Source organism: Rhinoderma darwinii, unplaced genomic scaffold (genome assembly GCF_050947455.1).
Source record: "Rhinoderma darwinii isolate aRhiDar2 unplaced genomic scaffold, aRhiDar2.hap1 Scaffold_934, whole genome shotgun sequence".
Taxonomy (NCBI): Eukaryota; Metazoa; Chordata; class Amphibia; order Anura; family Rhinodermatidae; genus Rhinoderma; species Rhinoderma darwinii.
In genome coordinates, this window is record NW_027464508.1 from 48,594 (window position 1) to 71,785 (window position 23,192).

Here is a 23,192-nt window from a genome sequence, read left to right on the forward strand (position 1 = left end):
CATCCTTGCACAGTTTGTTATTCTTCTAGGTAACATAGTAACAAATCCAAATTGCTGCTCTCTTTGTAGGCAAGCAAGGCTTTGTTGCAACTGCAATTCTTACTTCTTCTTGAAATGTAGGGACGACAGTACATTCCATCACATCCATCTAGTGTACACAGGTAGGTCCATTGTGGCGGGCAGGCGAGCGGGCGGGCTGCTTTATTGGCTGTTTGCTGTTCCCCTACTCCACTCCACTATTTGACTGTTGTGCTGCATCAATCAATCAATCAATCAATCAATCAATCAATCAATCAATCAATCAATCAATCAATCAATCAATCAGTGGCTGGCTCAGGTGCAGCTCTTTAACTTACCTAAAAGGGAGGGCGGAGAGAAGACAAGGAAGGTGAATGAGGTGTTCCAATGTGAAATGCCGGAAACACAGAAACACAGACGACACACAACAAGAGGTGGCAATCTATTCATTAATTGCATTTAATCAATGAGCTCATTATCACTCATGCATTGTCCAACAGGTGTTGAAATAATGGGATTAAAAGGGGAGATCCCTTCAGAAAGACAGAAACAATAGCAAAGACAAAAAACACTTTTGGAATCTGCTTTTAGTCAACACATAAGGAAAGGGTGCACCGGTCCAGGAAATACTGCAATACCAGGTCAATGCGTGGAGTGGACAGAGCAAGCTCTATTTCCATCTCCCTGTTCTAAAAATCCATTTAATATATGGTCCCCAGATAGGGGACGTATCAGATATTAAACTGATAAGAACAGATACTACACTTGATCTTAGCCAAAAGGCCGAGAAGCGATAACCCGAACGGGCCGCGCGTTGCCCGAGCCTGCCCGATACTGCTGTTCAGCCCTTGCAGCGATTCAGCCTACTTCTAGGCAATTCCATGGGGCCCTGCAGGCTCACACACTCACAGCTACACGGGAGGTGAATAAAGGCCGGAGAGGAAGCCAGACAGGATTTGCTTCTTTTGCTTGCACCACAATGCAGTGCTGAAAGAGGAGGAATCTACATAAAAACGCCTTCCTGGCAACGCCCAAATGCCCTGCTGCCATGCAGATAAACACTGGCAGCGGCAGCAAGTGCATGCCCACAGCCACCCCTTGTTCCTTCACACCTTGTATCAGCTGTAATCCAGTCCAGTCCAGTGCTGCCTGCTGAGCAGCACTGACCAACACTGCCTGGGCCCAGGCTTTTATCTCTGAGGCCCCATTATGATGTCAGAAAGCTGGCTCTGGAATCCTGAGGGCTCCACTATGACACGTGCAAAGTTCCGTCTGAACTTTATATAAGACGGTGAGGCTCAGTCAGTCACTCAGTGTTGCCTGAGAGGGCAACACTGCAACAGCCGGCCGCCAGGCTGTCTTTTTTTTGCACAGCTAGTTGCCTCCAGGAGGCCACAAGAGGGAGACAAGGGACTGCAAAATGGAAAATAGGCATCCACCAACTTTACAGACAACTTCTCCTTGCTCCTACAACCTCCATCCTTGCACAGTTTGTTATTCTTCTAGGTAACATAGTAACAAATCCAAATTGCTGCTCTCTTTGTAGGCAAGCAAGGCTTTGTTGCAACTGCAATTCTTACTTCTTCTTGAAATGTAGGGACGACAGTACATTCCATCACATCCATCTAGTGTACACAGGTAGGTCCATTGTGGCGGGCAGGCGAGCGGGCGGGCTGCTTTATTGGCTGTTTGCTGTTCCCCTACTCCACTCCACTATTTGACTGTTGTGCTGCATCAATCAATCAATCAATCAATCAATCAATCAATCAATCAATCAATCAATCAATCAATCAATCAGTGGCTGGCTCAGGTGCAGCTCTTTAACTTACCTAAAAGGGAGGGCGGAGAGAAGACAAGGAAGGTGAATGAGGTGTTCCAATGTGAAATGCCGGAAACACAGAAACACAGACGACACACAACAAGAGGTGGCAATCTATTCATTAATTGCATTTAATCAATGAGCTCATTATCACTCATGCATTGTCCAACAGGTGTTGAAATAATGGGATTAAAAGGGGAGATCCCTTCAGAAAGACAGAAACAATAGCAAAGACAAAAAACACTTTTGGAATCTGCTTTTAGTCAACACATAAGGAAAGGGTGCACCGGTCCAGGAAATACTGCAATACCAGGTCAATGCGTGGAGTGGACAGAGCAAGCTCTATTTCCATCTCCCTGTTCTAAAAATCCATTTAATATATGGTCCCCAGATAGGGGACGTATCAGATATTAAACTGATAAGAACAGATACTACACTTGATCTTAGCCAAAAGGCCGAGAAGCGATAACCCGAACGGGCCGCGCGTTGCCCGAGCCTGCCCGATACTGCTGTTCAGCCCTTGCAGCGATTCAGCCTACTTCTAGGCAATTCCATGGGGCCCTGCAGGCTCACACACTCACAGCTACACGGGAGGTGAATAAAGGCCGGAGAGGAAGCCAGACAGGATTTGCTTCTTTTGCTTGCACCACAATGCAGTGCTGAAAGAGGAGGAATCTACATAAAAACGCCTTCCTGGCAACGCCCAAATGCCCTGCTGCCATGCAGATAAACACTGGCAGCGGCAGCAAGTGCATGCCCACAGCCACCCCTTGTTCCTTCACACCTTGTATCAGCTGTAATCCAGTCCAGTCCAGTGCTGCCTGCTGAGCAGCACTGACCAACACTGCCTGGGCCCAGGCTTTTATCTCTGAGGCCCCATTATGATGTCAGAAAGCTGGCTCTGGAATCCTGAGGGCTCCACTATGACACGTGCAAAGTTCCGTCTGAACTTTATATAAGACGGTGAGGCTCAGTCAGTCACTCAGTGTTGCCTGAGAGGGCAACACTGCAACAGCCGGCCGCCAGGCTGTCTTTTTTTTGCACAGCTAGTTGCCTCCAGGAGGCCACAAGAGGGAGACAAGGGACTGCAAAATGGAAAATAGGCATCCACCAACTTTACAGACAACTTCTCCTTGCTCCTACAACCTCCATCCTTGCACAGTTTGTTATTCTTCTAGGTAACATAGTAACAAATCCAAATTGCTGCTCTCTTTGTAGGCAAGCAAGGCTTTGTTGCAACTGCAATTCTTACTTCTTCTTGAAATGTAGGGACGACAGTACATTCCATCACATCCATCTAGTGTACACAGGTAGGTCCATTGTGGCGGGCAGGCGAGCGGGCGGGCTGCTTTATTGGCTGTTTGCTGTTCCCCTACTCCACTCCACTATTTGACTGTTGTGCTGCATCAATCAATCAATCAATCAATCAATCAATCAATCAATCAATCAATCAATCAATCAATCAATCAGTGGCTGGCTCAGGTGCAGCTCTTTAACTTACCTAAAAGGGAGGGCGGAGAGAAGACAAGGAAGGTGAATGAGGTGTTCCAATGTGAAATGCCGGAAACACAGAAACACAGACGACACACAACAAGAGGTGGCAATCTATTCATTAATTGCATTTAATCAATGAGCTCATTATCACTCATGCATTGTCCAACAGGTGTTGAAATAATGGGATTAAAAGGGGAGATCCCTTCAGAAAGACAGAAACAATAGCAAAGACAAAAAACACTTTTGGAATCTGCTTTTAGTCAACACATAAGGAAAGGGTGCACCGGTCCTGGAAATACTGCAATACCAGGTCAATGCGTGGAGTGGACAGAGCAAGCTCTATTTCCATCTCCCTGTTCTAAAAATCCATTTAATATATGGTCCCCAGATAGGGGACATATCAGATATTAAACTGATAAGAACAGATACTACACTTGATCTTAGCCAAAAGGCCGAGAAGCGATAACCCGAACGGGCCGCGCGTTGCCCGAGCCTGCCCGATACTGCTGTTCAGCCCTTGCAGCGATTCAGCCTACTTCTAGGCAATTCCATGGGGCCCTGCAGGCTCACACACTCACAGCTACACGGGAGGTGAATAAAGGCCGGAGAGGAAGCCAGACAGGATTTGCTTCTTTTGCTTGCACCACAATGCAGTGCTGAAAGAGGAGGAATCTACATAAAAACGCCTTCCTGGCAACGCCCAAATGCCCTGCTGCCATGCAGATAAACACTGGCAGCGGCAGCAAGTGCATGCCCACAGCCACCCCTTGTTCCTTCACACCTTGTATCAGCTGTAATCCAGTCCAGTCCAGTGCTGCCTGCTGAGCAGCACTGACCAACACTGCCTTGGCCCAGGCTTTTATCTCTGAGGCCCCATTATGATGTCAGAAAGCTGGCTCTGGAATCCTGAGGGCTCCACTATGACACGTGCAAAGTTCCGTCTGAACTTTATATAAGACGGTGAGGCTCAGTCAGTCACTCAGTGTTGCCTGAGAGGGCAACACTGCAACAGCCGGCCGCCAGGCTGTCTTTTTTTTGCACAGCTAGTTGCCTCCAGGAGGCCACAAGAGGGAGACAAGGGACTGCAAAATGGAAAATAGGCATCCACCAACTTTACAGACAACTTCTCCTTGCTCCTACAACCTCCATCCTTGCACAGTTTGTTATTCTTCTAGGTAACATAGTAACAAATCCAAATTGCTGCTCTCTTTGTAGGCAAGCAAGGCTTTGTTGCAACTGCAATTCTTACTTCTTCTTGAAATGTAGGGACGACAGTACATTCCATCACATCCATCTAGTGTACACAGGTAGGTCCATTGTGGCGGGCAGGCGAGCGGGCGGGCTGCTTTATTGGCTGTTTGCTGTTCCCCTACTCCACTCCACTATTTGACTGTTGTGCTGCATCAATCAATCAATCAATCAATCAATCAATCAATCAATCAATCAATCAATCAGTGGCTGGCTCAGGTGCAGCTCTTTAACTTACCTAAAAGGGAGGGCGGAGAGAAGACAAGGAAGGTGAATGAGGTGTTCCAATGTGAAATGCCGGAAACACAGAAACACAGACGACACACAACAAGAGGTGGCAATCTATTCATTAATTGCATTTAATCAATGAGCTCATTATCACTCATGCATTGTCCAACAGGTGTTGAAATAATGGGATTAAAAGGGGAGATCCCTTCAGAAAGACAGAAACAATAGCAAAGACAAAAAACACTTTTGGAATCTGCTTTTAGTCAACACATAAGGAAAGGGTGCACCGGTCCTGGAAATACTGCAATACCAGGTCAATGCGTGGAGTGGACAGAGCAAGCTCTATTTCCATCTCCCTGTTCTAAAAATCCATTTAATATATGGTCCCCAGATAGGGGACGTATCAGATATTAAACTGATAAGAACAGATACTACACTTGATCTTAGCCAAAAGGCCGAGAAGCGATAACCCGAACGGGCCGCGCGTTGCCCGAGCCTGCCCGATACTGCTGTTCAGCCCTTGCAGCGATTCAGCCTACTTCTAGGCAATTCCATGGGGCCCTGCAGGCTCACACACTCACAGCTACACGGGAGGTGAATAAAGGCCGGAGAGGAAGCCAGACAGGATTTGCTTCTTTTGCTTGCACCACAATGCAGTGCTGAAAGAGGAGGAATCTACATAAAAACGCCTTCCTGGCAACGCCCAAATGCCCTGCTGCCATGCAGATAAACACTGGCAGCGGCAGCAAGTGCATGCCCACAGCCACCCCTTGTTCCTTCACACCTTGTATCAGCTGTAATCCAGTCCAGTCCAGTGCTGCCTGCTGAGCAGCACTGACCAACACTGCCTGGGCCCAGGCTTTTATCTCTGAGGCCCCATTATGATGTCAGAAAGCTGGCTCTGGAATCCTGAGGGCTCCACTATGACACGTGCAAAGTTCCGTCTGAACTTTATATAAGACGGTGAGGCTCAGTCAGTCACTCAGTGTTGCCTGAGAGGGCAACACTGCAACAGCCGGCCGCCAGGCTGTCTTTTTTTTGCACAGCTAGTTGCCTCCAGGAGGCCACAAGAGGGAGACAAGGGACTGCAAAATGGAAAATAGGCATCCACCAACTTTACAGACAACTTCTCCTTGCTCCTACAACCTCCATCCTTGCACAGTTTGTTATTCTTCTAGGTAACATAGTAACAAATCCAAATTGCTGCTCTCTTTGTAGGCAAGCAAGGCTTTGTTGCAACTGCAATTCTTACTTCTTCTTGAAATGTAGGGACGACAGTACATTCCATCACATCCATCTAGTGTACACAGGTAGGTCCATTGTGGCGGGCAGGCGAGCGGGCGGGCTGCTTTATTGGCTGTTTGCTGTTCCCCTACTCCACTCCACTATTTGACTGTTGTGCTGCATCAATCAATCAATCAATCAATCAATCAATCAATCAATCAATCAATCAGTGGCTGGCTCAGGTGCAGCTCTTTAACTTACCTAAAAGGGAGGGCGGAGAGAAGACAAGGAAGGTGAATGAGGTGTTCCAATGTGAAATGCCGGAAACACAGAAACACAGACGACACACAACAAGAGGTGGCAATCTATTCATTAATTGCATTTAATCAATGAGCTCATTATCACTCATGCATTGTCCAACAGGTGTTGAAATAATGGGATTAAAAGGGGAGATCCCTTCAGAAAGACAGAAACAATAGCAAAGACAAAAAACACTTTTGGAATCTGCTTTTAGTCAACACATAAGGAAAGGGTGCACCGGTCCTGGAAATACTGCAATACCAGGTCAATGCGTGGAGTGGACAGAGCAAGCTCTATTTCCATCTCCCTGTTCTAAAAATCCATTTAATATATGGTCCCCAGATAGGGGACGTATCAGATATTAAACTGATAAGAACAGATACTACACTTGATCTTAGCCAAAAGGCCGAGAAGCGATAACCCGAACGGGCCGCGCGTTGCCCGAGCCTGCCCGATACTGCTGTTCAGCCCTTGCAGCGATTCAGCCTACTTCTAGGCAATTCCATGGGGCCCTGCAGGCTCACACACTCACAGCTACACGGGAGGTGAATAAAGGCCGGAGAGGAAGCCAGACAGGATTTGCTTCTTTTGCTTGCACCACAATGCAGTGCTGAAAGAGGAGGAATCTACATAAAAACGCCTTCCTGGCAACGCCCAAATGCCCTGCTGCCATGCAGATAAACACTGGCAGCGGCAGCAAGTGCATGCCCACAGCCACCCCTTGTTCCTTCACACCTTGTATCAGCTGTAATCCAGTCCAGTCCAGTGCTGCCTGCTGAGCAGCACTGACCAACACTGCCTGGGCCCAGGCTTTTATCTCTGAGGCCCCATTATGATGTCAGAAAGCTGGCTCTGGAATCCTGAGGGCTCCACTATGACACGTGCAAAGTTCCGTCTGAACTTTATATAAGACGGTGAGGCTCAGTCAGTCACTCAGTGTTGCCTGAGAGGGCAACACTGCAACAGCCGGCCGCCAGGCTGTCTTTTTTTTGCACAGCTAGTTGCCTCCAGGAGGCCACAAGAGGGAGACAAGGGACTGCAAAATGGAAAATAGGCATCCACCAACTTTACAGACAACTTCTCCTTGCTCCTACAACCTCCATCCTTGCACAGTTTGTTATTCTTCTAGGTAACATAGTAACAAATCCAAATTGCTGCTCTCTTTGTAGGCAAGCAAGGCTTTGTTGCAACTGCAATTCTTACTTCTTCTTGAAATGTAGGGACGACAGTACATTCCATCACATCCATCTAGTGTACACAGGTAGGTCCATTGTGGCGGGCAGGCGAGCGGGCGGGCTGCTTTATTGGCTGTTTGCTGTTCCCCTACTCCACTCCACTATTTGACTGTTGTGCTGCATCAATCAATCAATCAATCAATCAATCAATCAATCAATCAGTGGCTGGCTCAGGTGCAGCTCTTTAACTTACCTAAAAGGGAGGGCGGAGAGAAGACAAGGAAGGTGAATGAGGTGTTCCAATGTGAAATGCCGGAAACACAGAAACACAGACGACACACAACAAGAGGTGGCAATCTATTCATTAATTGCATTTAATCAATGAGCTCATTATCACTCATGCATTGTCCAACAGGTGTTGAAATAATGGGATTAAAAGGGGAGATCCCTTCAGAAAGACAGAAACAATAGCAAAGACAAAAAACACTTTTGGAATCTGCTTTTAGTCAACACATAAGGAAAGGGTGCACCGGTCCTGGAAATACTGCAATACCAGGTCAATGCGTGGAGTGGACAGAGCAAGCTCTATTTCCATCTCCCTGTTCTAAAAATCCATTTAATATATGGTCCCCAGATAGGGGACGTATCAGATATTAAACTGATAAGAACAGATACTACACTTGATCTTAGCCAAAAGGCCGAGAAGCGATAACCCGAACGGGCCGCGCGTTGCCCGAGCCTGCCCGATACTGCTGTTCAGCCCTTGCAGCGATTCAGCCTACTTCTAGGCAATTCCATGGGGCCCTGCAGGCTCACACACTCACAGCTACACGGGAGGTGAATAAAGGCCGGAGAGGAAGCCAGACAGGATTTGCTTCTTTTGCTTGCACCACAATGCAGTGCTGAAAGAGGAGGAATCTACATAAAAACGCCTTCCTGGCAACGCCCAAATGCCCTGCTGCCATGCAGATAAACACTGGCAGCGGCAGCAAGTGCATGCCCACAGCCACCCCTTGTTCCTTCACACCTTGTATCAGCTGTAATCCAGTCCAGTCCAGTGCTGCCTGCTGAGCAGCACTGACCAACACTGCCTGGGCCCAGGCTTTTATCTCTGAGGCCCCATTATGATGTCAGAAAGCTGGCTCTGGAATCCTGAGGGCTCCACTATGACACGTGCAAAGTTCCGTCTGAACTTTATATAAGACGGTGAGGCTCAGTCAGTCACTCAGTGTTGCCTGAGAGGGCAACACTGCAACAGCCGGCCGCCAGGCTGTCTTTTTTTTGCACAGCTAGTTGCCTCCAGGAGGCCACAAGAGGGAGACAAGGGACTGCAAAATGGAAAATAGGCATCCACCAACTTTACAGACAACTTCTCCTTGCTCCTACAACCTCCATCCTTGCACAGTTTGTTATTCTTCTAGGTAACATAGTAACAAATCCAAATTGCTGCTCTCTTTGTAGGCAAGCAAGGCTTTGTTGCAACTGCAATTCTTACTTCTTCTTGAAATGTAGGGACGACAGTACATTCCATCACATCCATCTAGTGTACACAGGTAGGTCCATTGTGGCGGGCAGGCGAGCGGGCGGGCTGCTTTATTGGCTGTTTGCTGTTCCCCTACTCCACTCCACTATTTGACTGTTGTGCTGCATCAATCAATCAATCAATCAATCAATCAATCAATCAATCAATCAATCAATCAATCAATCAGTGGCTGGCTCAGGTGCAGCTCTTTAACTTACCTAAAAGGGAGGGCGGAGAGAAGACAAGGAAGGTGAATGAGGTGTTCCAATGTGAAATGCCGGAAACACAGAAACACAGACGACACACAACAAGAGGTGGCAATCTATTCATTAATTGCATTTAATCAATGAGCTCATTATCACTCATGCATTGTCCAACAGGTGTTGAAATAATGGGATTAAAAGGGGAGATCCCTTCAGAAAGACAGAAACAATAGCAAAGACAAAAAACACTTTTGGAATCTGCTTTTAGTCAACACATAAGGAAAGGGTGCACCGGTCCTGGAAATACTGCAATACCAGGTCAATGCGTGGAGTGGACAGAGCAAGCTCTATTTCCATCTCCCTGTTCTAAAAATCCATTTAATATATGGTCCCCAGATAGGGGACGTATCAGATATTAAACTGATAAGAACAGATACTACACTTGATCTTAGCCAAAAGGCCGAGAAGCGATAACCCGAACGGGCCGCGCGTTGCCCGAGCCTGCCCGATACTGCTGTTCAGCCCTTGCAGCGATTCAGCCTACTTCTAGGCAATTCCATGGGGCCCTGCAGGCTCACACACTCACAGCTACACGGGAGGTGAATAAAGGCCGGAGAGGAAGCCAGACAGGATTTGCTTCTTTTGCTTGCACCACAATGCAGTGCTGAAAGAGGAGGAATCTACATAAAAACGCCTTCCTGGCAACGCCCAAATGCCCTGCTGCCATGCAGATAAACACTGGCAGCGGCAGCAAGTGCATGCCCACAGCCACCCCTTGTTCCTTCACACCTTGTATCAGCTGTAATCCAGTCCAGTCCAGTGCTGCCTGCTGAGCAGCACTGACCAACACTGCCTGGGCCCAGGCTTTTATCTCTGAGGCCCCATTATGATGTCAGAAAGCTGGCTCTGGAATCCTGAGGGCTCCACTATGACACGTGCAAAGTTCCGTCTGAACTTTATATAAGACGGTGAGGCTCAGTCAGTCACTCAGTGTTGCCTGAGAGGGCAACACTGCAACAGCCGGCCGCCAGGCTGTCTTTTTTTTGCACAGCTAGTTGCCTCCAGGAGGCCACAAGAGGGAGACAAGGGACTGCAAAATGGAAAATAGGCATCCACCAACTTTACAGACAACTTCTCCTTGCTCCTACAACCTCCATCCTTGCACAGTTTGTTATTCTTCTAGGTAACATAGTAACAAATCCAAATTGCTGCTCTCTTTGTAGGCAAGCAAGGCTTTGTTGCAACTGCAATTCTTACTTCTTCTTGAAATGTAGGGACGACAGTACATTCCATCACATCCATCTAGTGTACACAGGTAGGTCCATTGTGGCGGGCAGGCGAGCGGGCGGGCTGCTTTATTGGCTGTTTGCTGTTCCCCTACTCCACTCCACTATTTGACTGTTGTGCTGCATCAATCAATCAATCAATCAATCAATCAATCAATCAATCAATCAATCAATCAATCAATCAATCAGTGGCTGGCTCAGGTGCAGCTCTTTAACTTACCTAAAAGGGAGGGCGGAGAGAAGACAAGGAAGGTGAATGAGGTGTTCCAATGTGAAATGCCGGAAACACAGAAACACAGACGACACACAACAAGAGGTGGCAATCTATTCATTAATTGCATTTAATCAATGAGCTCATTATCACTCATGCATTGTCCAACAGGTGTTGAAATAATGGGATTAAAAGGGGAGATCCCTTCAGAAAGACAGAAACAATAGCAAAGACAAAAAACACTTTTGGAATCTGCTTTTAGTCAACACATAAGGAAAGGGTGCACCGGTCCTGGAAATACTGCAATACCAGGTCAATGCGTGGAGTGGACAGAGCAAGCTCTATTTCCATCTCCCTGTTCTAAAAATCCATTTAATATATGGTCCCCAGATAGGGGACGTATCAGATATTAAACTGATAAGAACAGATACTACACTTGATCTTAGCCAAAAGGCCGAGAAGCGATAACCCGAACGGGCCGCGCGTTGCCCGAGCCTGCCCGATACTGCTGTTCAGCCCTTGCAGCGATTCAGCCTACTTCTAGGCAATTCCATGGGGCCCTGCAGGCTCACACACTCACAGCTACACGGGAGGTGAATAAAGGCCGGAGAGGAAGCCAGACAGGATTTGCTTCTTTTGCTTGCACCACAATGCAGTGCTGAAAGAGGAGGAATCTACATAAAAACGCCTTCCTGGCAACGCCCAAATGCCCTGCTGCCATGCAGATAAACACTGGCAGCGGCAGCAAGTGCATGCCCACAGCCACCCCTTGTTCCTTCACACCTTGTATCAGCTGTAATCCAGTCCAGTCCAGTGCTGCCTGCTGAGCAGCACTGACCAACACTGCCTGGGCCCAGGCTTTTATCTCTGAGGCCCCATTATGATGTCAGAAAGCTGGCTCTGGAATCCTGAGGGCTCCACTATGACACGTGCAAAGTTCCGTCTGAACTTTATATAAGACGGTGAGGCTCAGTCAGTCACTCAGTGTTGCCTGAGAGGGCAACACTGCAACAGCCGGCCGCCAGGCTGTCTTTTTTTTGCACAGCTAGTTGCCTCCAGGAGGCCACAAGAGGGAGACAAGGGACTGCAAAATGGAAAATAGGCATCCACCAACTTTACAGACAACTTCTCCTTGCTCCTACAACCTCCATCCTTGCACAGTTTGTTATTCTTCTAGGTAACATAGTAACAAATCCAAATTGCTGCTCTCTTTGTAGGCAAGCAAGGCTTTGTTGCAACTGCAATTCTTACTTCTTCTTGAAATGTAGGGACGACAGTACATTCCATCACATCCATCTAGTGTACACAGGTAGGTCCATTGTGGCGGGCAGGCGAGCGGGCGGGCTGCTTTATTGGCTGTTTGCTGTTCCCCTACTCCACTCCACTATTTGACTGTTGTGCTGCATCAATCAATCAATCAATCAATCAATCAATCAATCAATCAATCAATCAATCAGTGGCTGGCTCAGGTGCAGCTCTTTAACTTACCTAAAAGGGAGGGCGGAGAGAAGACAAGGAAGGTGAATGAGGTGTTCCAATGTGAAATGCCGGAAACACAGAAACACAGACGACACACAACAAGAGGTGGCAATCTATTCATTAATTGCATTTAATCAATGAGCTCATTATCACTCATGCATTGTCCAACAGGTGTTGAAATAATGGGATTAAAAGGGGAGATCCCTTCAGAAAGACAGAAACAATAGCAAAGACAAAAAACACTTTTGGAATCTGCTTTTAGTCAACACATAAGGAAAGGGTGCACCGGTCCTGGAAATACTGCAATACCAGGTCAATGCGTGGAGTGGACAGAGCAAGCTCTATTTCCATCTCCCTGTTCTAAAAATCCATTTAATATATGGTCCCCAGATAGGGGACGTATCAGATATTAAACTGATAAGAACAGATACTACACTTGATCTTAGCCAAAAGGCCGTGAAGCGATAACCCGAACGGGCCGCGCGTTGCCCGAGCCTGCCCGATACTGCTGTTCAGCCCTTGCAGCGATTCAGCCTACTTCTAGGCAATTCCATGGGGCCCTGCAGGCTCACACACTCACAGCTACACGGGAGGTGAATAAAGGCCGGAGAGGAAGCCAGACAGGATTTGCTTCTTTTGCTTGCACCACAATGCAGTGCTGAAAGAGGAGGAATCTACATAAAAACGCCTTCCTGGCAACGCCCAAATGCCCTGCTGCCATGCAGATAAACACTGGCAGCGGCAGCAAGTGCATGCCCACAGCCACCCCTTGTTCCTTCACACCTTGTATCAGCTGTAATCCAGTCCAGTCCAGTGCTGCCTGCTGAGCAGCACTGACCAACACTGCCTGGGCCCAGGCTTTTATCTCTGAGGCCCCATTATGATGTCAGAAAGCTGGCTCTGGAATCCTGAGGGCTCCACTATGACACGTGCAAAGTTCCGTCTGAACTTTATATAAGACGGTGAGGCTCAGTCAGTCACTCAGTGTTGCCTGAGAGGGCAACACTGCAACAGCCGGCCGCCAGGCTGTCTTCTTTTTGCACAGCTAGTTGCCTCCAGGAGGCCACAAGAGGGAGACAAGGGACTGCAAAATGGAAAATAGGCATCCACCAACTTTACAGACAACTTCTCCTTGCTCCTACAACCTCCATCCTTGCACAGTTTGTTATTCTTCTAGGTAACATAGTAACAAATCCAAATTGCTGCTCTCTTTGTAGGCAAGCAAGGCTTTGTTGCAACTGCAATTCTTACTTCTTCTTGAAATGTAGGGACGACAGTACATTCCATCACATCCATCTAGTGTACACAGGTAGGTCCATTGTGGCGGGCAGGCGAGCGGGCGGGCTGCTTTATTGGCTGTTTGCTGTTCCCCTACTCCACTCCACTATTTGACTGTTGTGCTGCATCAATCAATCAATCAATCAATCAATCAATCAATCAATCAATCAATCAGTGGCTGGCTCAGGTGCAGCTCTTTAACTTACCTAAAAGGGAGGGCGGAGAGAAGACAAGGAAGGTGAATGAGGTGTTCCAATGTGAAATGCCGGAAACACAGAAACACAGACGACACACAACAAGAGGTGGCAATCTATTCATTAATTGCATTTAATCAATGAGCTCATTATCACTCATGCATTGTCCAACAGGTGTTGAAATAATGGGATTAAAAGGGGAGATCCCTTCAGAAAGACAGAAACAATAGCAAAGACAAAAAACACTTTTGGAATCTGCTTTTAGTCAACACATAAGGAAAGGGTGCACCGGTCCTGGAAATACTGCAATACCAGGTCAATGCGTGGAGTGGACAGAGCAAGCTCTATTTCCATCTCCCTGTTCTAAAAATCCATTTAATATATGGTCCCCAGATAGGGGACGTATCAGATATTAAACTGATAAGAACAGATACTACACTTGATCTTAGCCAAAAGGCCGAGAAGCGATAACCCGAACGGGCCGCGCGTTGCCCGAGCCTGCCCGATACTGCTGTTCAGCCCTTGCAGCGATTCAGCCTACTTCTAGGCAATTCCATGGGGCCCTGCAGGCTCACACACTCACAGCTACACGGGAGGTGAATAAAGGCCGGAGAGGAAGCCAGACAGGATTTGCTTCTTTTGCTTGCACCACAATGCAGTGCTGAAAGAGGAGGAATCTACATAAAAACGCCTTCCTGGCAACGCCCAAATGCCCTGCTGCCATGCAGATAAACACTGGCAGCGGCAGCAAGTGCATGCCCACAGCCACCCCTTGTTCCTTCACACCTTGTATCAGCTGTAATCCAGTCCAGTCCAGTGCTGCCTGCTGAGCAGCACTGACCAACACTGCCTGGGCCCAGGCTTTTATCTCTGAGGCCCCATTATGATGTCAGAAAGCTGGCTCTGGAATCCTGAGGGCTCCACTATGACACGTGCAAAGTTCCGTCTGAACTTTATATAAGACGGTGAGGCTCAGTCAGTCACTCAGTGTTGCCTGAGAGGGCAACACTGCAACAGCCGGCCGCCAGGCTGTCTTTTTTTTGCACAGCTAGTTGCCTCCAGGAGGCCACAAGAGGGAGACAAGGGACTGCAAAATGGAAAATAGGCATCCACCAACTTTACAGACAACTTCTCCTTGCTCCTACAACCTCCATCCTTGCACAGTTTGTTATTCTTCTAGGTAACATAGTAACAAATCCAAATTGCTGCTCTCTTTGTAGGCAAGCAAGGCTTTGTTGCAACTGCAATTCTTACTTCTTCTTGAAATGTAGGGACGACAGTACATTCCATCACATCCATCTAGTGTACACAGGTAGGTCCATTGTGGCGGGCAGGCGAGCGGGCGGGCTGCTTTATTGGCTGTTTGCTGTTCCCCTACTCCACTCCACTATTTGACTGTTGTGCTGCATCAATCAATCAATCAATCAATCAATCAATCAATCAATCAATCAATCAATCAATCAGTGGCTGGCTCAGGTGCAGCTCTTTAACTTACCTAAAAGGGAGGGCGGAGAGAAGACAAGGAAGGTGAATGAGGTGTTCCAATGTGAAATGCCGGAAACACAGAAACACAGACGACACACAACAAGAGGTGGCAATCTATTCATTAATTGCATTTAATCAATGAGCTCATTATCACTCATGCATTGTCCAACAGGTGTTGAAATAATGGGATTAAAAGGGGAGATCCCTTCAGAAAGACAGAAACAATAGCAAAGACAAAAAACACTTTTGGAATCTGCTTTTAGTCAACACATAAGGAAAGGGTGCACCGGTCCTGGAAATACTGCAATACCAGGTCAATGCGTGGAGTGGACAGAGCAAGCTCTATTTCCATCTCCCTGTTCTAAAAATCCATTTAATATATGGTCCCCAGATAGGGGACGTATCAGATATTAAACTGATAAGAACAGATACTACACTTGATCTTAGCCAAAAGGCCGAGAAGCGATAACCCGAACGGGCCGCGCGTTGCCCGAGCCTGCCCGATACTGCTGTTCAGCCCTTGCAGCGATTCAGCCTACTTCTAGGCAATTCCATGGGGCCCTGCAGGCTCACACACTCACAGCTACACGGGAGGTGAATAAAGGCCGGAGAGGAAGCCAGACAGGATTTGCTTCTTTTGCTTGCACCACAATGCAGTGCTGAAAGAGGAGGAATCTACATAAAAACGCCTTCCTGGCAACGCCCAAATGCCCTGCTGCCATGCAGATAAACACTGGCAGCGGCAGCAAGTGCATGCCCACAGCCACCCCTTGTTCCTTCACACCTTGTATCAGCTGTAATCCAGTCCAGTCCAGTGCTGCCTGCTGAGCAGCACTGACCAACACTGCCTGGGCCCAGGCTTTTATCTCTGAGGCCCCATTATGATGTCAGAAAGCTGGCTCTGGAATCCTGAGGGCTCCACTATGACACGTGCAAAGTTCCGTCTGAACTTTATATAAGACGGTGAGGCTCAGTCAGTCACTCAGTGTTGCCTGAGAGGGCAACACTGCAACAGCCGGCCGCCAGGCTGTCTTTTTTTTGCACAGCTAGTTGCCTCAAGGAGGCCACAAGAGGGAGCCAAGGGACTGCAAAATGGAAAATAGGCATCCACCAACTTTACAGACAACTTCTCCTTGCTCCTACAACCTCCATCCTTGCACAGTTTGTTATTCTTCTAGGTAACATAGTAACAAATCCAAATTGCTGCTCTCTTTGTAGGCAAGCAAGGCTTTGTTGCAACTGCAATTCTTACTTCTTCTTGAAATGTAGGGACGACAGTACATTCCATCACATCCATCTAGTGTACACAGGTAGGTCCATTGTGGCGGGCAGGCGAGCGGGCGGGCTGCTTTATTGGCTGTTTGCTGTTCCCCTACTCCACTCCACTATTTGACTGTTGTGCTGCATCAATCAATCAATCAATCAATCAATCAATCAATCAATCAATCAATCAATCAATCAATCAATCAATCAGTGGCTGGCTCAGGTGCAGCTCTTTAACTTACCTAAAAGGGAGGGCGGAGAGAAGACAAGGAAGGTGAATGAGGTGTTCCAATGTGAAATGCCGGAAACACAGAAACACAGACGACACACAACAAGAGGTGGCAATCTATTCATTAATTGCATTTAATCAATGAGCTCATTATCACTCATGCATTGTCCAACAGGTGTTGAAATAATGGGATTAAAAGGGGAGATCCCTTCAGAAAGACAGAAACAATAGCAAAGACAAAAAACACTTTTGGAATCTGCTTTTAGTCAACACATAAGGAAAGGGTGCACCGGTCCTGGAAATACTGCAATACCAGGTCAATGCGTGGAGTGGACAGAGCAAGCTCTATTTCCATCTCCCTGTTCTAAAAATCCATTTAATATATGGTCCCCAGATAGGGGACGTATCAGATATTAAACTGATAAGAACAGATACTACACTTGATCTTAGCCAAAAGGCCGAGAAGCGATAACCCGAACGGGCCGCGCGTTGCCCGAGCCTGCCCGATACTGCTGTTCAGCCCTTGCAGCGATTCAGCCTACTTCTAGGCAATTCCATGGGGCCCTGCAGGCTCACACACTCACAGCTACACGGGAGGTGAATAAAGGCCGGAGAGGAAGCCAGACAGGATTTGCTTCTTTTGCTTGCACCACAATGCAGTGCTGAAAGAGGAGGAATCTACATAAAAACGCCTTCCTGGCAACGCCCAAATGCCCTGCTGCCATGCAGATAAACACTGGCAGCGGCAGCAAGTGCATGCCCACAGCCACCCCTTGTTCCTTCACACCTTGTATCAGCTGTAATCCAGTCCAGTCCAGTGCTGCCTGCTGAGCAGCACTGACCAACACTGCCTGGGCCCAGGCTTTTATCTCTGAGGCCCCATTATGATGTCAGAAAGCTGGCTCTGGAATCCTGAGGGCTCCACTATGACACGTGCAAAGTTCCGTCTGAACTTTATATAAGACGGTGAGGCTCAGTCAGTCACTCAGTGTTGCCTGAGAGGGCAACACTGCAACAGCCGGCCGCCAGGCTGTCTTTTTTTTGCACAGCTAGTTGCCTCCAGGAGGCCACAAGAGGGAGACAAGGGACTGCAAAATGGAAAATAGGCATCCACCAACTTTACAGACAACTTCTCCTTGCTCCTACAACCTCCATCCTTGCACAGTTTGTTATTCTTCTAGGTAACATAGTAACAAATCCAAATTGCTGCTCTCTTTGTAGGCAAGCAAGGCTTTGTTGCAACTGCAATTCTTACTTCTTCTTGAAATGTAGGGACGACAGTACATTCCATCACATCCATCTAGTGTACACAGGTAGGTCCATTGTGGCGGGCAGGCGAGCGGGCGGGCTGCTTTATTGGCTGTTTGCTGTTCCCCTACTCCACTCCACTATTTGACTGTTGTGCTGCATCAATCAATCAATCAATCAATCAATCAATCAATCAATCAATCAATCAATCAATCAGTGGCTGGCTCAGGTGCAGCTCTTTAACTTACCTAAAAGGGAGGGCGGAGAGAAGACAAGGAAGGTGAATGAGGTGTTCCAATGTGAAATGCCGGAAACACAGAAACACAGACGACACACAACAAGAGGTGGCAATCTATTCATTAATTGCATTTAATCAATGAGCTCATTATCACTCATGCATTGTCCAACAGGTGTTGAAATAATGGGATTAAAAGGGGAGATCCCTTCAGAAAGACAGAAACAATAGCAAAGACAAAAAACACTTTTGGAATCTGCTTTTAGTCAACACATAAGGAAAGGGTGCACCGGTCCTGGAAATACTGCAATACCAGGTCAATGCGTGGAGTGGACAGAGCAAGCTCTATTTCCATCTCCCTGTTCTAAAAATCCATTTAATATATGGTCCCCAGATAGGGGACGTATCAGATATTAAACTGATAAGAACAGATACTACACTTGATCTTAGCCAAAAGGCCGAGAAGCGATAACCCGAACGGGCCGCGCGTTGCCCGAGCCTGCCTGATACTGCTGTTCAGCCCTTGCAGCGATTCAGCCTACTTCTAGGCAATTCCATGGGGCCCTGCAGGCTCACACACTCACAGCTACACGGGAGGTGAATAAAGGCCGGAGAGGAAGCCAGACAGGATTTGCTTCTTTTGCTTGCACCACAATGCAGTGCTGAAAGAGGAGGAATCTACATAAAAACGCCTTCCTGGCAACGCCCAAATGCCCTGCTGCCATGCAGATAAACACTGGCAGCGGCAGCAAGTGCATGCCCACAGCCACCCCTTGTTCCTTCACACCTTGTATCAGCTGTAATCCAGTCCAGTCCAGTGCTGCCTGCTGAGCAGCACTGACCAACACTGCCTGGGCCCAGGCTTTTATCTCTGAGGCCCCATTATGATGTCAGAAAGCTGGCTCTGGAATCCTGAGGGCTCCACTATGACACGTGCAAAGTTCCGTCTGAACTTTATATAAGACGGTGAGGCTCAGTCAGTCACTCAGTGTTGCCTGAGAGGGCAACACTGCAACAGCCGGCCGCCAGGCTGTCTTTTTTTTGCACAGCTAGTTGCCTCCAGGAGGCCACAAGAGGGAGACAAGGGACTGCAAAATGGAAAATAGGCATCCACCAACTTTACAGACAACTTCTCCTTGCTCCTACAACCTCCATCCTTGCACAGTTTGTTATTCTTCTAGGTAACATAGTAACAAATCCAAATTGCTGCTCTCTTTGTAGGCAAGCAAGGCTTTGTTGCAACTGCAATTCTTACTTCTTCTTGAAATGTAGGGACGACAGTACATTCCATCACATCCATCTAGTGTACACAGGTAGGTCCATTGTGGCGGGCAGGCGAGCGGGCGGGCTGCTTTATTGGCTGTTTGCTGTTCCCCTACTCCACTCCACTATTTGACTGTTGTGCTGCATCAATCAATCAATCAATCAATCAATCAATCAATCAATCAATCAAGTGGCTGGCTCAGGTGCAGCTCTTTAACTTACCTAAAAGGGAGGGCGGAGAGAAGACAAGGAAGGTGAATGAGGTGTTCCAATGTGAAATGCCGGAAACACAGAAACACAGACGACACACAACAAGAGGTGGCAATCTATTCATTAATTGCATTTAATCAATGAGCTCATTATCACTCATGCATTGTCCAACAGGTGTTGAAATAATGGGATTAAAAGGGGAGATCCCTTCAGAAAGACAGAAACAATAGCAAAGACAAAAAACACTTTTGGAATCTGCTTTTAGTCAACACATAAGGAAAGGGTGCACCGGTCCTGGAAATACTGCAATACCAGGTCAATGCGTGGAGTGGACAGAGCAAGCTCTATTTCCATCTCCCTGTTCTAAAAATCCATTTAATATATGGTCCCCAGATAGGGGACGTATCAGATATTAAACTGATAAGAACAGATACTACACTTGATCTTAGCCAAAAGGCCGAGAAGCGATAACCCGAACGGGCCGCGCGTTGCCCGAGCCTGCCCGATACTGCTGTTCAGCCCTTGCAGCGATTCAGCCTACTTCTAGGCAATTCCATGGGGCCCTGCAGGCTCACACACTCACAGCTACACGGGAGGTGAATAAAGGCCGGAGAGGAAGCCAGACAGGATTTGCTTCTTTTGCTTGCACCACAATGCAGTGCTGAAAGAGGAGGAATCTACATAAAAACGCCTTCCTGGCAACGCCCAAATGCCCTGCTGCCATGCAGATAAACACTGGCAGCGGCAGCAAGTGCATGCCCACAGCCACCCCTTGTTCCTTCACACCTTGTATCAGCTGTAATCCAGTCCAGTCCAGTGCTGCCTGCTGAGCAGCACTGACCAACACTGCCTGGGCCCAGGCTTTTATCTCTGAGGCCCCATTATGATGTCAGAAAGCTGGCTCTGGAATCCTGAGGGCTCCACTATGACACGTGCAAAGTTCCGTCTGAACTTTATATAAGACGGTGAGGCTCAGTCAGTCACTCAGTGTTGCCTGAGAGGGCAACACTGCAACAGCCGGCCGCCAGGCTGTCTTTTTTTTGCACAGCTAGTTGCCTCCAGGAGGCCACAAGAGGGAGACAAGGGACTGCAAAATGGAAAATAGGCATCCACCAACTTTACAGACAACTTCTCCTTGCTCCTACAACCTCCATCCTTGCACAGTTTGTTATTCTTCTAGGTAACATAGTAACAAATCCAAATTGCTGCTCTCTTTGTAGGCAAGCAAGGCTTTGTTGCAACTGCAATTCTTACTTCTTCTTGAAATGTAGGGACGACAGTACATTCCATCACATCCATCTAGTGTACACAGGTAGGTCCATTGTGGCGGGCAGGCGAGCGGGCGGGCTGCTTTATTGGCTGTTTGCTGTTCCCCTACTCCACTCCACTATTTGACTGTTGTGCTGCATCAATCAATCAATCAATCAATCAATCAATCAATCAATCAATCAATCAATCAGTGGCTGGCTCAGGTGCAGCTCTTTAACTTACCTAAAAGGGAGGGCGGAGAGAAGACAAGGAAGGTGAATGAGGTGTTCCAATGTGAAATGCCGGAAACACAGAAACACAGACGACACACAACAAGAGGTGGCAATCTATTCATTAATTGCATTTAATCAATGAGCTCATTATCACTCATGCATTGTCCAACAGGTGTTGAAATAATGGGATTAAAAGGGGAGATCCCTTCAGAAAGACAGAAACAATAGCAAAGACAAAAAACACTTTTGGAATCTGCTTTTAGTCAACACATAAGGAAAGGGTGCACCGGTCCTGGAAATACTGCAATACCAGGTCAATGCGTGGAGTGGACAGAGCAAGCTCTATTTCCATCTCCCTGTTCTAAAAATCCATTTAATATATGGTCCCCAGATAGGGGACGTATCAGATATTAAACTGATAAGAACAGATACTACACTTGATCTTAGCCAAAAGGCCGAGAAGCGATAACCCGAACGGGCCGCGCGTTGCCCGAGCCTGCCCGATACTGCTGTTCAGCCCTTGCAGCGATTCAGCCTACTTCTAGGCAATTCCATGGGGCCCTGCAGGCTCACACACTCACAGCTACACGGGAGGTGAATAAAGGCCGGAGAGGAAGCCAGACAGGATTTGCTTCTTTTGCTTGCACCACAATGCAGTGCTGAAAGAGGAGGAATCTACATAAAAACGCCTTCCTGGCAACGCCCAAATGCCCTGCTGCCATGCAGATAAACACTGGCAGCGGCAGCAAGTGCATGCCCACAGCCACCCCTTGTTCCTTCACACCTTGTATCAGCTGTAATCCAGTCCAGTCCAGTGCTGCCTGCTGAGCAGCACTGACCAACACTGCCTGGGCCCAGGCTTTTATCTCTGAGGCCCCATTATGATGTCAGAAAGCTGGCTCTGGAATCCTGAGGGCTCCACTATGACACGTGCAAAGTTCCGTCTGAACTTTATATAAGACGGTGAGGCTCAGTCAGTCACTCAGTGTTGCCTGAGAGGGCAACACTGCAACAGCCGGCCGCCAGGCTGTCTTTTTTTTGCACAGCTAGTTGCCTCCAGGAGGCCACAAGAGGGAGACAAGGGACTGCAAAATGGAAAATAGGCATCCACCAACTTTACAGACAACTTCTCCTTGCTCCTACAACCTCCATCCTTGCACAGTTTGTTATTCTTCTAGGTAACATAGTAACAAATCCAAATTGCTGCTCTCTTTGTAGGCAAGCAAGGCTTTGTTGCAACTGCAATTCTTACTTCTTCTTGAAATGTAGGGACGACAGTACATTCCATCACATCCATCTAGTGTACACAGGTAGGTCCATTGTGGCGGGCAGGCGAGCGGGCGGGCTGCTTTATTGGCTGTTTGCTGTTCCCCTACTCCACTCCACTATTTGACTGTTGTGCTGCATCAATCAATCAATCAATCAATCAATCAATCAATCAATCAATCAATCAATCAGTGGCTGGCTCAGGTGCAGCTCTTTAACTTACCTAAAAGGGAGGGCGGAGAGAAGACAAGGAAGGTGAATGAGGTGTTCCAATGTGAAATGCCGGAAACACAGAAACACAGACGACACACAACAAGAGGTGGCAATCTATTCATTAATTGCATTTAATCAATGAGCTCATTATCACTCATGCATTGTCCAACAGGTGTTGAAATAATGGGATTAAAAGGGGAGATCCCTTCAGAAAGACAGAAACAATAGCAAAGACAAAAAACACTTTTGGAATCTGCTTTTAGTCAACACATAAGGAAAGGGTGCACCGGTCCTGGAAATACTGCAATACCAGGTCAATGCGTGGAGTGGACAGAGCAAGCTCTATTTCCATCTCCCTGTTCTAAAAATCCATTTAATATATGGTCCCCAGATAGGGGACGTATCAGATATTAAACTGATAAGAACAGATACTACACTTGATCTTAGCCAAAAGGCCGAGAAGCGATAACCCGAACGGGCCGCGCGTTGCCCGAGCCTGCCCGATACTGCTGTTCAGCCCTTGCAGCGATTCAGCCTACTTCTAGGCAATTCCATGGGGCCCTGCAGGCTCACACACTCACAGCTACACGGGAGGTGAATAAAGGCCGGAGAGGAAGCCA

At 47.6% G+C, this 23,192-nt stretch overlaps 16 non-coding genes across 16 annotated transcripts; all 16 read right to left on the reverse strand.

Moving 5' to 3' along the window:
• Positions 1-622: 622 nt before the first annotated feature.
• On the reverse strand, positions 623-813 carry LOC142733027 (U2 spliceosomal RNA). Its single transcript, XR_012879849.1, has one exon. It is a non-coding gene; the product is annotated as a U2 spliceosomal RNA (small nuclear RNA).
• A 1,300-nt stretch (positions 814-2,113) lies between these two features.
• Positions 2,114-2,304, reverse strand: LOC142733028 (U2 spliceosomal RNA). Its single transcript, XR_012879850.1, has one exon. It is a non-coding gene; the product is annotated as a U2 spliceosomal RNA (small nuclear RNA).
• A 1,300-nt stretch (positions 2,305-3,604) lies between these two features.
• LOC142732995 (U2 spliceosomal RNA) lies at positions 3,605-3,795 on the reverse strand. The gene has a single exon (XR_012879820.1). It is a non-coding gene; the product is annotated as a U2 spliceosomal RNA (small nuclear RNA).
• Positions 3,796-5,083: 1,288 nt separating this feature from the next.
• On the reverse strand, positions 5,084-5,274 carry LOC142733063 (U2 spliceosomal RNA). The gene has a single exon (XR_012879882.1). It is a non-coding gene; the product is annotated as a U2 spliceosomal RNA (small nuclear RNA).
• A 1,284-nt stretch (positions 5,275-6,558) lies between these two features.
• On the reverse strand, positions 6,559-6,749 carry LOC142733064 (U2 spliceosomal RNA). Its single transcript, XR_012879883.1, has one exon. It is a non-coding gene; the product is annotated as a U2 spliceosomal RNA (small nuclear RNA).
• Positions 6,750-8,025: 1,276 nt separating this feature from the next.
• Positions 8,026-8,216, reverse strand: LOC142733065 (U2 spliceosomal RNA). The gene has a single exon (XR_012879884.1). It is a non-coding gene; the product is annotated as a U2 spliceosomal RNA (small nuclear RNA).
• Positions 8,217-9,512: 1,296 nt separating this feature from the next.
• On the reverse strand, positions 9,513-9,703 carry LOC142733066 (U2 spliceosomal RNA). The gene has a single exon (XR_012879885.1). It is a non-coding gene; the product is annotated as a U2 spliceosomal RNA (small nuclear RNA).
• Positions 9,704-11,003: 1,300 nt separating this feature from the next.
• On the reverse strand, positions 11,004-11,194 carry LOC142733067 (U2 spliceosomal RNA). The gene has a single exon (XR_012879886.1). It is a non-coding gene; the product is annotated as a U2 spliceosomal RNA (small nuclear RNA).
• A 1,288-nt stretch (positions 11,195-12,482) lies between these two features.
• On the reverse strand, positions 12,483-12,673 carry LOC142733031 (U2 spliceosomal RNA). Its single transcript, XR_012879853.1, has one exon. It is a non-coding gene; the product is annotated as a U2 spliceosomal RNA (small nuclear RNA).
• Positions 12,674-13,957: 1,284 nt separating this feature from the next.
• On the reverse strand, positions 13,958-14,148 carry LOC142733069 (U2 spliceosomal RNA). The gene has a single exon (XR_012879887.1). It is a non-coding gene; the product is annotated as a U2 spliceosomal RNA (small nuclear RNA).
• A 1,292-nt stretch (positions 14,149-15,440) lies between these two features.
• LOC142733070 (U2 spliceosomal RNA) lies at positions 15,441-15,631 on the reverse strand. Its single transcript, XR_012879888.1, has one exon. It is a non-coding gene; the product is annotated as a U2 spliceosomal RNA (small nuclear RNA).
• Positions 15,632-16,935: 1,304 nt separating this feature from the next.
• LOC142733071 (U2 spliceosomal RNA) lies at positions 16,936-17,126 on the reverse strand. The gene has a single exon (XR_012879889.1). It is a non-coding gene; the product is annotated as a U2 spliceosomal RNA (small nuclear RNA).
• Positions 17,127-18,418: 1,292 nt separating this feature from the next.
• LOC142733072 (U2 spliceosomal RNA) lies at positions 18,419-18,609 on the reverse strand. Its single transcript, XR_012879890.1, has one exon. It is a non-coding gene; the product is annotated as a U2 spliceosomal RNA (small nuclear RNA).
• Positions 18,610-19,890: 1,281 nt separating this feature from the next.
• On the reverse strand, positions 19,891-20,081 carry LOC142733074 (U2 spliceosomal RNA). The gene has a single exon (XR_012879892.1). It is a non-coding gene; the product is annotated as a U2 spliceosomal RNA (small nuclear RNA).
• A 1,288-nt stretch (positions 20,082-21,369) lies between these two features.
• On the reverse strand, positions 21,370-21,560 carry LOC142733075 (U2 spliceosomal RNA). The gene has a single exon (XR_012879893.1). It is a non-coding gene; the product is annotated as a U2 spliceosomal RNA (small nuclear RNA).
• Positions 21,561-22,848: 1,288 nt separating this feature from the next.
• On the reverse strand, positions 22,849-23,039 carry LOC142733076 (U2 spliceosomal RNA). Its single transcript, XR_012879894.1, has one exon. It is a non-coding gene; the product is annotated as a U2 spliceosomal RNA (small nuclear RNA).
• Positions 23,040-23,192: the final 153 nt, after the last annotated feature.